Source organism: Liolophura sinensis, chromosome 11 (assembly GCF_032854445.1).
Source record: "Liolophura sinensis isolate JHLJ2023 chromosome 11, CUHK_Ljap_v2, whole genome shotgun sequence".
NCBI classification, from domain to species: domain Eukaryota; kingdom Metazoa; phylum Mollusca; class Polyplacophora; order Chitonida; family Chitonidae; genus Liolophura; species Liolophura sinensis.
The window spans coordinates 7050299-7062384 of record NC_088305.1 but is presented as its reverse complement, the minus strand read 5'-3'; positions in this window follow the sequence as shown (position 1 = coordinate 7062384).

Below are 12086 nucleotides of genomic sequence, written 5' to 3'. Positions count from 1 at the left end.
TACATATGATGGATTGAAAACACTGTCGTAGGCAGGGTTTGTTGGATGAGCTTTAAGCTTTGTAGCATATTGAAGGCTGTTTAATTCGTGGGTTTTATAAAGAAGGCTCATTAGCCTCCACGTATAAACTTTCTACTGGTGAAGTTTTAAAAGTACCAAGGCTGAATCTCAAACCTTGGTGATGAACAGGATCTAACATTGTAAGATACGACTACCTTACGGGACCGTAAATAATGGACCCATAGTCCAAATTGGACCTCACCCGAGAACGATATATATCGGGTAAAACAGATCGGTCAGCACACCAATCGGTGCTAGACACGACCTTAACATCTAGAGCCTTTGTACATTTAGCTTTAAGCAGGTTTACATGAGGTACAAAAGACACCTTACTATCAAATATTGTACCTAAAAATTTAGTTTCTCCAACAATTTAAATCCGTTCACCACAAAAAATAAGCTCGGGGTCCAAATGAAGTTTCCGTTTATTACGAAAATGCATGCCGACGGTTTGAGACGTTGAAAATCTAAAACCGTTTTCAGTTGTCCATTTCTCGATCTTATTGAGACAAAGCTGCAACTAACGTTCGATGTTATTCACATTTTTAGCACTGTAGCATTTCAGGAAATCATCAACAAATAAAGAACCCTCTTTACTAGATGTTACGGTTTTAGCCAGACAATTTATTTTTATGCTGAACAAAGTAGGCAAGAGAATGCTGCCCTGGGGTACACCCATTTCCTGTTCATGGGAGTTGGAAAGAGAGGACCCCACCCGTACCTTAAACTGACGATCAGATAAAAACTCTGATATAAATATAGGTAATCGGCCTTTAAGGTCCATATCCGCCAGACGAGATATCCGTTTCTGTCGAAGGCCTTTTAAAGGTTGAAAGATATCGACACCACATGTTCATCACGAACAAACTTTTCGAATCGAACAAGGTGATACATAGTAGATCTACCTTGACGAAAGCAACATTGTATATTAAAAAATAACTTGTTGGTTTTAAGAAACCAAACAAGTCTGTCATTTATTATCCGTTCCATAGTATTATGGACACAGCTTGTAAGAACTATGTGACGGTAATTAGACGGATCAGTATGACCCTTACCCGGTTTGGGGACCGGGATAATACACGCCTCCCTTCATAAGGGTGAAAAATTACCAGTTATCCAAATATTATTAAATAAGTCTAAGAGAGTCTCAAGTGGCGTGGTGTAACATGTAATATACGTTATCCGCACCACAAGCAGTATTGTCTGCCTTTTAAATGCAGTTTTAAGTTCCTCGATATTAAAAAAACGATTATAATCTTCTAATTTTTTAAAAGTAAAGGGCAACTGAATTTTTTCTTTCAAATGTTGGCCTTTCGCTTTATTATTTTTGCCCTTAAATTTCTGAATCATGTTCCAGACCTTACGCATGGGTGTTTTTGACGTAATAACACCTGAAACAAAGTTCCGCCATCAAGACCGTCTCATGGACTTAATTAATCGACGATCCTTAGCTCTAAATATGAATTTTGGATTTGTCGAGATTCTAGGGATAGTTCTATGTGCAGCCCGTAAATCAAGCTCATTGAATATTAATACAGGATCGTCTGCTGCATTGAGAGTCTCTGGGCTCATATCAGCCTCACAGAACATCTCAAATTCGATCCAATCTGCTTGATCGAATTTCCGGCTAGATACAAGTTCTAAAGAATTAGAAGTGATATGCTCCAGGATTATAGGAAAATGGTCATTACCACAAAGATCGTTATGTACCTTCCAAGACAAATCAGGGAAAAGTAACTGGTCTGTGATAATGAGATCGATAGCAGAATAAGTGCCATTTCCCGGGTGTAAATAGGTATTAGAACCATCATTGAAATAACACAGTTCTTCCTTAGATAAGAAATCCTCCGGTATTTTGCCTTATTATTTATGTTCTTACTGCCCTGTAGGGGGCTATGGGAATTAACATCTCCCATTATTATTAACGGTTTTGGCAGTTGTTCTATTAAGTTACGTAATTAGAACCATGACAAAGGAGAGTTCGGAGAAATGTAGACCGAACATTATGTGATTGTTTCAGTTAATAAAACACAAATGGCCACAACCTGAAGCTCTGTATCCAGCGTAACAGGGCTGGGAATAATATTGTTATTTATGAAGGCAGAAGATTTGCCTGCAGCTCTTCTTCATTTGAATAAGCGCTTTAAAATGAATAATTTTCAAAAGTTATTTATCTTTGTCAGATGTCTGCAGGTGAGTTTCCTGAAGACATAGGGCAATAGGATTTAATGATGGAACTGTCTGTTATTGAGATAAAATTACCTTATGATCTAATTAATTTAATCTAACTTATGGCCTATAATTTGTCATATATAGGCATTACGGAAGGAAACGTATAGGAGATTTATTTTTATGTTTGGACCGAGCACTACCCTTCCTTGGAGATCGGCTGGACGATCTCCCAAGTGCGGGTGATGTATCCATCACATCCGCATCCGATGTCGAAGGACCAACGTCCTACAACGAAACAAACGTATCAAAAGTTTGGACAGGATCCCAAGTGGCCCTAGAGGGATGCTCTATGGGACTGCTAGGTTTATTATTTTTATTATTATTATTTTGAGGTGGACGTATTTTTCGTACTATTTTTAAAGGAATTGGGCTGCATCTTGTTCGGTACTGTTTACTGGTTTTATTTGTTGTATTGAATGTATTGGGTTGAGCCAGAATTAAGCGCAGGTTGAGTCGAAAGATGCACAGAAGTAAACCTAGGTTTGTTGTTTCCAATGGGCCAAGTCATTGAAATTTGAGTAGCAACAGATGCTACTCGCGTGACCACATTGGCAAACGAAGTCTGCGGAGAAGTATTTTTAGAATAAAACTAATTTGCGGGCTTCATGATAAGATATACCGTTTTTTAAATGTATATACTGATTATTTGTTCCTCTTCGACAAAAGGTGGACAGCTCTTAGAGGAGGTCATGTGATCTCCACCACAACAGCAGCGCTTAGCCTCTGCTGCTACAGTCGAAACCTTCTTGACCGTCACTTCCGCATCGGAAACAAACCAGTTCGAGTTCCTCTTCTCGTAAGTCAATGATATCTTGATCCCTGTCACGTGTTATTCCCAGACAGATCTTCGGGGAATTGTGAGGCGATGTAAAAACAGGAATATGAGTTATTTTTTTTAAAGCTAATAAATTTTTTTGATTGTTGTTTCTGGAAAAATGCACTGAGAATGCCTTCTGGATCGCAATTTTTAACGTTTTTTAATGTACCGATTGCGCCCTGCACAGACCTTTTTAACACAAATGGATAAATTTTCGAGGCCGCCTTGTGTTCACGCTTTAAGAGAGCGATGAAAGCCGGTCAACTGTCTTGTCCGTTATCAATTGAGTCTGACAAAACCTCGAGCTTCCTCTTTTTGTCATAACTTGAAATCGGCTAAGAGAAAGTCCTCGTAGTTACAATAGAGACATTTGAGGAAAGATTTAAAGAAGACATGGCACATAGAAAATAAAACTTCACCCCATGTGTTCCCCACCTGCCACATAGTGCCAACAAGTGCGATCCCTGAACCTGGAGATACCCAGCAGGAAACACACCAAGGACAAAACATACGTACAAATCTGGAATATTTAGAAAACTAATTACACCAAAAGCAAATACCACACTGAATGTCAACAGTTACAATTCCATTATCCATTATCTTATTATACCTATTATTATTGAACAAACATTTCGTATAGTTTGCTAACTTTTTCTGACTAACGTGTATTTTACTTCGTCAAATTCCGAACATCCAGTTTAATATAAAAATGTACTCTTCTCTGTTCTACCAATTCTCACGCGATTAAAATTCAACGCCACTGGAACACGGAATAAATACAGAAATATACTCGTCAGTTTACCGAGGTGAAATAAGCCCGTGCAGATCCCTAATACATCACACATGTCGCACCCATGGCAAACACACGTGACACGCATTTTAAGCGTTCTCCTACTGTATGCTCTAAAGTTAACCCGGATCCTGAAGGCAGGGGGTACGCTTACTCCTAATGCGCTGTATTTGATCAAGGCGGACCTGAACTTTACATTACAAAATTCCACTGCTTTTCATGTTTTCCAGCAGTCTTCATACCCAGTGTTTGGTCTCTATGTCAGTAGAGATCCGTGTCACCGCTTTAAGACACTTATACCTGTCGACATATTAATTTATTTCATTGGTGTTTTACGCTGTGTTCAATAATCTTTTACGTATACCACGGCGGTCAGCCATGCAATGGGAAAAACCGTTATAGCTGTAAACAGCAGTATCTTAAGAGGTACAGTCTTTGAAGTGTTGTCTGTTAAATTCCCGTATGCATGGAATATTTAAGTCAGTCTATTTCTTCTCAGTATAAACACGGTTACTGACTTAAGACAAAAAGTACGAACACTTTAACAACTGCACTCATAAATCATGCAGAATGAAGGACGAATATTGGGTCGTTCAGGTGATCGTGTCAGATGTCACCAAATGGAAGAGAAACATCGCGTTCTCATCCATTTAGCACTGTATCTTTAGTACATAAGGAACTATAAGCTGTGAATTGTGCTTTTTTTAATTAAATGTAAGCCCGCCTACTTTTCTTTCTTTGCCAAGAAAACAATATTTTCGCCTGGAAGCAACGCCACATATAGATCTTTGCTATCACGTATGTTCAGCGTCACAAAAGAAATGGCTTCCAGTGACTTTATCTTAAAGCGTAGAACGGGAGACAACGTACTGATGCAAGTACACTGCCGTTATAACCGATTGCTAGCCTCTGTGATGTGACACTATAAAAGTTTAACATCATTTATGATTTTTTTATGGATTTCTCTTTGAGGACAATTCATGTATGATGGGTATTTTGGAATACAAATGGGACAGGTTTGTAGAATGGAGGAAATGGATGAAAGAAGGATTATGACGTAACGTCACGTCGGTAATATTTCGGCCACATCGTGCTGAGAACATATTGAAAAGTGGCAGTAAATGGACTTCGAAGGAGGGTGTCAAAAAACCAAACTAAAATATATATACTTTCAAAAACCAGTGAGAAAAACCCATACAAATTCAGTAAAATAGAATATGTAACCAGGAAAATGTTACATATCTGTATACACAGTATAAAGGTATAATTTATGACAGGCCAACAGTTCTCATACAATGACCACATCACCATGGACGCTGTGACATAAATCATACATGTATATAGAGCTAAACCATCCGTGTAGAACATTTGCAAAGTGTACATTATCAACTAGGATATGTTACATGCCATATTAGGCACCACAAATGTCACACCCCGAAGCAATGCTCCGATCCCAGAATAAAATTGTGTGTTAAACGAGAATGCCCACAATGACTACTTGGTCTCTCCAAAACATACTCTCAGTTAAGATTTTATTACAGGGTGAATAATATGGAGTTTACTATGGTCACCTTAACACCTTGCCTGCGACAGGAAATACGCTTGGCCTCCCTGTGTGCGATACGAATATGATTTAGTATTCAACATACATATTAGCTCTTTTAAACGATACACGGAACGGTTTGTTTTTATTTCTCAACATGCAAATTAGGATATGTCCAAACAGTTACAAGTAAAAAAAAAGCTTCTCATGTTTCTTCTTATGACGGAAAAATGTCTTTAAACTAGTTTTCTCAACATCAATCGTGAAAATTAGTGTGCAGTGATGACGTCAGCTTTAATAGCTGTCCAAACAGCTCACGAATCCGGTTTGAGCAAGCAGATATAAAGTCACTGTGGAGTTTATGTGAACATACAATGAACATACAAACTTCATTCGATTTAGTCTCGATTTACGGAAGAAGAGAACAGTGCGGTAGATCACACACATAGATTTTTTTTTTGATTGTTGTTTTACGCCGTACTCAAGAATATTTCACTTATACGACGGTGGCCAGCATTGTGGTGGGTGGAAACCGGGCAGAACCCGGGGGAAACCCACGACCATCCGCAGGTTGCTGACAGACCTTCCCACGTACGGCCGGAGAGGAAGTCAGCGTAGGCTGGTCTTGAACTCACAGCAAGCGCATTGGTGAGAGGCTTCTGGGTCACTACGCTGCGCTAGCGCGCTAAACGACTGAGCCACGGAGGCCCCCGCACACATAGAGTTGTGATCGTCTGAAATAGGAAATAATACCAAACCGTCAGTGTTATCTTTTTGAGAATATGTAAGTAACATGTATTTAGTATTGGAAACATTGTGTCAAGCACACAATAACTGCAACTGGTAATTTCACATGATACTTCATGAAGTGATTAAATTTGCCGTGAAGTTTAAAACCTTACCTGCAGGATTACAAGCTGAGCCACTTAAAGAACTAAAGTTGTTCACCTGGATATATAGGATAAAGGCCTATTACCCTGGGCTTTGTTTACACTTGAGGAGATGTGAATCGAACTTAAGAGAGAAAGATGTGATTCAGATTATTGGAAACTATAAATAAATATACCAAGTTTGTTTATTGCACCAAAAATCAAATGTTAAAATAAGGGTTTAAATTTCAGATAAAGTTCACGGGAATAACTCCAATGTACTTGTTCTGTCCCACTGAAAAGCGTAGTCCGCCTTTGTTAAAGGGGACATGGGAGACCTCCGTGACGGAATAGATAGCAAGCTTATGCAGCACAATCATCCGAAGCCTCTCACTGATGCCGTCGCTCGATGGTGAGTTTAAGTCTACCTCATGCTGGCTTGCTCTTCGGTCGTACGTGAGAAATTCTGCCAGCCCGTTTCTCCCGGTTTCCTCCAACCATGCATGCTGTCCGCCATCGTAAAAGTTAAATATTCTTCAATACAACGTAAAATACCAATAAAAACAGTGAATAAATATACAGAGGGAGCATGCAGTGAATCAAGTTGTGAGTATATATCGTGCTGAGCCTGCCAATTTAAATAAAATAAATATTTCATAAGAATGAGTAATAATCCAGTAGAAGAGAACTCACCCTGGCATGTGAACATTACAAACTGCAGATGGATAGATTGATGTCCCATGAATCCAGACTGATTGTTTAAAACATCGAACACGGAAAGGAAACAGATCAGAATTTAGTCACCAAACATCAGAAAATCTACTCCGCCACGATGGAGCCAGCGCTAACCTCACAGCGGTACATTCAGTGCTGATATCTGGGGCCTCTCTATGTGTACAACACAAACAGCAGGAAATAATCGCCATACTTTTACAGATAATTTAAAGATTATTCCGTGCCCAGGTGTGGCTTCCGTCTGCAGTAACACAACGCAGGATACTGTAAAGTTACATACATGGCCTTATTATACCACAGATTTACAAAATGTGGACCAGATTTCGTCAAAAACGCCTTTTGATTGTCGGGCGCACTATTGTAGTACGAGATTTCCTTATTCAGCCATACCTTCTGAAAGAAAAGGACGAGCCCTTTAATATCTCCCGAAAAATCCAAACGAAAAAGACGTCCGCATTTACACTCTCTGAATGCAGAATTTGCTTAGCTAGATCCTTAATGAAAACAGCAGCCTGTGACACGAACTGAAGGAAGTCGCCAGTAACCCTAGTAACGGTAACCAAGACACATTTTAAATTGGCATTTCTATGAGTCTCCATTCAGTAAAATTCAAGCCTTATTGATTTTTGCCGGTGATAAAGCATACTTGATTATTAGTTTTATCGGCGTTGAGTGACCGACTGTTGCCGTAAGTGCAACTCACAATCGACTGGCCCGACTGCATGGGTCTTCGTGTCTACGCCGGCATCGCTCAACATGGCTATAAAAATGTATAGCTTGTTAACTGCGAAACCGTGACAAATTCTCCACAGATACTGCCATAATTCGATGGATGTCCAGTCGGTGGAGACAAACCAATCGGGTCATCGCATTGCCCAGTCGCTATGCTATACACGATTTTCCCGGATCTAATGCGACTCCGGTAACCTATCTTTCAAAACATTTGTTGTCCAACCGTTTAACTTATATTATTTTCATGGTGCTTAATAAGATGTGTACATGTAGGGGTACAGTGGGTAGGCCTAATGCACAGATGCGGCTATGCTTTGCAGAGCTTTTCAGTGCATAATCGAGGGAGGTATGCGCGGCATGACGTCACCCGACCAGGGCTCGGCCGTAGACAAGACAGACAGAGGGTCCAAGTTTAATGGATTTTTTAAAATGGAACTAGTTAACCTAATAGTTTTAAATGGAGTTTACAGACTAACATAGCATAAGTGGTGTGTTTACGGAAAATTACGTGTGAAAATAAGTCGTTGGGGCTCTTTAAAGCGCCGACTGGCTGTGACTGTCTTGAGCCATAAGAGGTCGCGTGTCCAAGTTCAGTTTTCACTGTTCACATAAACTTGACGCGATCACATTGACATATGGTAATGATGTTTACTCGTATTTGTTTCTCATTAGATACCAGAAAGGCAAGAGAATATTATGAGTAGCACAGTCCTAATTTTCGTTTAAGAAAAAACATAATAATGGCGGATTTCAGTTAGAAAGTGGGCTACATCGTGTTAAGCAGAAATATTACAAAAGCTGTGGTTGACAGCTACACCAGTAAAGACTGCGCAAGAGAGCTTTGTGGGGTACCTTTGGTAATTCTGGTGGCTAAATACACCAGTAAAGGTTGCGCAAAAGAGCTGTGTTAAAAACTGACATATTTATTAAACGGTAGGCCCTTACCTTTTTAACCGTGAAGTTTCTCCAAAAGGAATGATGGAATAGATGTAGTGGCCGCTCAGTTTTGTTAGTTCTCACATCGATAGGGACAGGCACAGTACTGTATTTGGCGTAATTCAAGTGAATCATCCAGTTATAGTTTTGTCCAGAATTCATCATCATAAGCTGATATCGTACAGGTCAAGTGTTTTTAGTGTACAAATGTTTGGAGAGTATTACCACGATCGACGTTTCGTATATTGATGTGAATGGCAATTTTTATCACGCCCGGATATTTTTTCAGGTCACAGCAATTTTCTCGAATGCGCATATCCTACTGATTGTACAGTAATACAGAAATGCAACCACACAAAGAGCGGCGTGTACCGAGTGTTTCCGTTCGGAGTCGGAAAAGGTTTCCTTGTGTACTGTGACATGGTGACGCAGGGCGGTGGGTGGCTGGTGAGTTTGTAAATAGGGATTAAAAATGGCAAACCCGTTACTCTCGTCATGATTTCCGACAGATCTACGAATGTTTGCTACGACGCCCAGATCTAAGTCTCTTAGACAATTCTAAGCAGATGAATGCCGTTTCAGAGATACGAACACGAATTTTAGGGCGTAAGTGGTAATAATTTAGAAAAGTAGAAATGTAGTTAGATCCGTGCTCTGTCGTGTTGCCTGTCACACATTAAGCAGAAACAGAGTTTCAACAAAGTAACTTAATTTTTTTTCTTTCATTTAATACCTTACGTCGGATTTATGAAGAAGAAAACTAGCGTACCTTAAAAAGTTTCTGAAACAAAAACTCCTGGCGCAAGGCCAGTAAGAACTAGAAACATCTGAGACCAAACCGTCAGACATAGTTTAGATTGTAATAAATTCATTATCTTAGGTATGTGGTCTATTCCGGGGCAGACCAGATCACCGGGGCCTTATCTCAAAGGAATAATCTCATGTGTAGGCCGACATGGTTATAGTCTATAGTTCTGGACCTCACTACTAATTAACTATGTCAGTTTAGGAAATAAAACGCATTTGCGTTGAATGACTGAATTGATTGTGGTCAATTGTTAAAAAGGGTGGGGTCCAATGGTTACCGTCCCATAGCTCTTACCAGCTGCGTCTGTAAGACTATGGCACAAATGATTAACGATAGGTTTGTTTGGTTTCTTGAATAAAACAAGCTTTTATATAATATTCATGTGGTTTTCGTCAAGGGCGATCTACTTTAGATCACATTGTTCGAATAAAAACTTTTATTCCTAATGGTTTTATTAATGATGAGCATGTAGTTTCGATATTTTTCAACCTTGAAAAGGCCTATGATACCACATGGAAATATGGTATTTTAACAGACCTTTTTGATATGGGATTAAAGGGTCGCTTACCATTATTTATATTTCAACTTTCATCTCATCGTCATTGTAAGGTAAGGGTGGGGTCAACTCTCTCGCACTCTCGGGAGCAGGAGATAGATGTGCCCCAGGGCAGTATCCTTTCACCAAGACTGTTTAGCATATAAATTAATAGTTTGGCTAAAACATTGACATCTGGCACTGAGGGTTCTTTATACGTGGATGATTTCCCTATATTCTACCGAGCTAAAACTATGAATAACATCGAACGTCAGTTGCAGCTTTGTCTCAAAAAAATCGAGGAATGGGCAATTGCAAATGGTTTTAGATTTTTTACCTCTAAAATTGTCGGTATGCATTTTTGTAATAAACGGATATTCCATCTAGACCCTGAACTTAATTGTTATAGTAAACCAGTGAAAATTGTTGGAGAAGAAATTTTTAGGGGTTATAATTAAAGTTATCTTTTATACCTCACATAAAAATGCTTAAGGCTAAATGTACAAAGGCTCTGGATATAATTAAGGTCGTGTCCAGTACCGACTGGAATGCTGACTGATCAGTTTTACTTAATTTATATTCATTAATTCATTATATGGTTCTCTGGTGTGGTCTAAATTGGACTATGGGTTCATTATTTACGGTTCTTCAAGGAAGTCGTATATTAAACTGATGGGTCCGGTCCATCACCAAGGTTTGAGGCTCAGCCTTGGTGCTTTCAGAACCTCACCAGTAAAGAGTTTGTACGTAGAGGCTAACAAGCCTTCTTTACATTACAGGCGTATAAAACTGAACGTTCAATATGCTACAAAGCCTAAGGCTCACCCAACAAACCCTGCCAATGACTGTGTTTTCAATCCATTATATGTAGACAAATATAATAAATGTCCTAACAAGATCCTCTCGTTCGGTGTTCGTATTCGAGACGGTCTTGTAGAAGCCGGCATCAACCCTGAGGACATAGATTAGGTGACTTTCCTGAAGTCTCCTTCATGGCTTCTTCCGCAACCTGAATTGATATTGGATCTTCGTCGACATAATAAATCAGATACAAACTGTTACGACCCAAACTGTCTGTATTATAAAGCGATGGCTTGCTCGAAATACACGACGGTTTAGCCGCACAAAAAAGTAACCAAAACTAGCAGATTTTATTTTTCAACAATTTATTAGCTTTAACAAGAACAGATAACAAGACTTATACAAATACTAAAGTACTTACATATACAGCGGTGTCAAGTCCAAACGGACACATATACTCCACAATGCTTAAAAAAATGCACAGAGGCAATATTCACAAGAGGGAAAGTCCACAGTATAACTGAGTGTATGACGAAATATGCACAAAATTCCACCGACAGAGTCCGCGTACTAATAAGTGCTGTGTACACATGAGCACAAATTAAACATACAAGTTCAGACTGAACAAGTGCTCGGTTTAGATATAATATAACAAAGCCAAGGCTATAAAGACACCAAAATTCAGCACAAAGGCCTACTAAAGTAACACACAGCGAAAGCATCCAAAACTCTCATTAATTCTCCTTTCTCCTCTTTTGACCTGCTTTCATATGTCTTATATAGACTGGTGGAATTTTCTAGAATAAGAAAATTCTTGAACACTTGTTGTAAACAAACAGGCCCCGAACTGAGCGTATTCTGGAACACTCTAAGGCAGAGGCAGACAGCAGGCTCTGAACTCAGCATACAGTGGCAAGCTAAATTTAGAAGCTAACTGCAGTTATTCACATAACACAAACCCTCTGATAATTCAGCAAAATTTTGTAGAAATTAAGGCTAATTATATGGATTATAGATTTATATATACTGACGGGTTGCAGGATGAGAACAAGGTTGCTACTGAAGTTGTCTTAGAACAGCGGGTCACCTTTCCTCGTCTTCTATCCTCATCTTTAAACTTTTTTGCAGAGGTCAGGGCTGTACTTTTGGCCTTATCAAATATTTCTTCTGAGCGTGCCCAGAGGGCTGTGATATGCAGTGACTCGCTTTCTTGCCGTTTGGCAGTTGA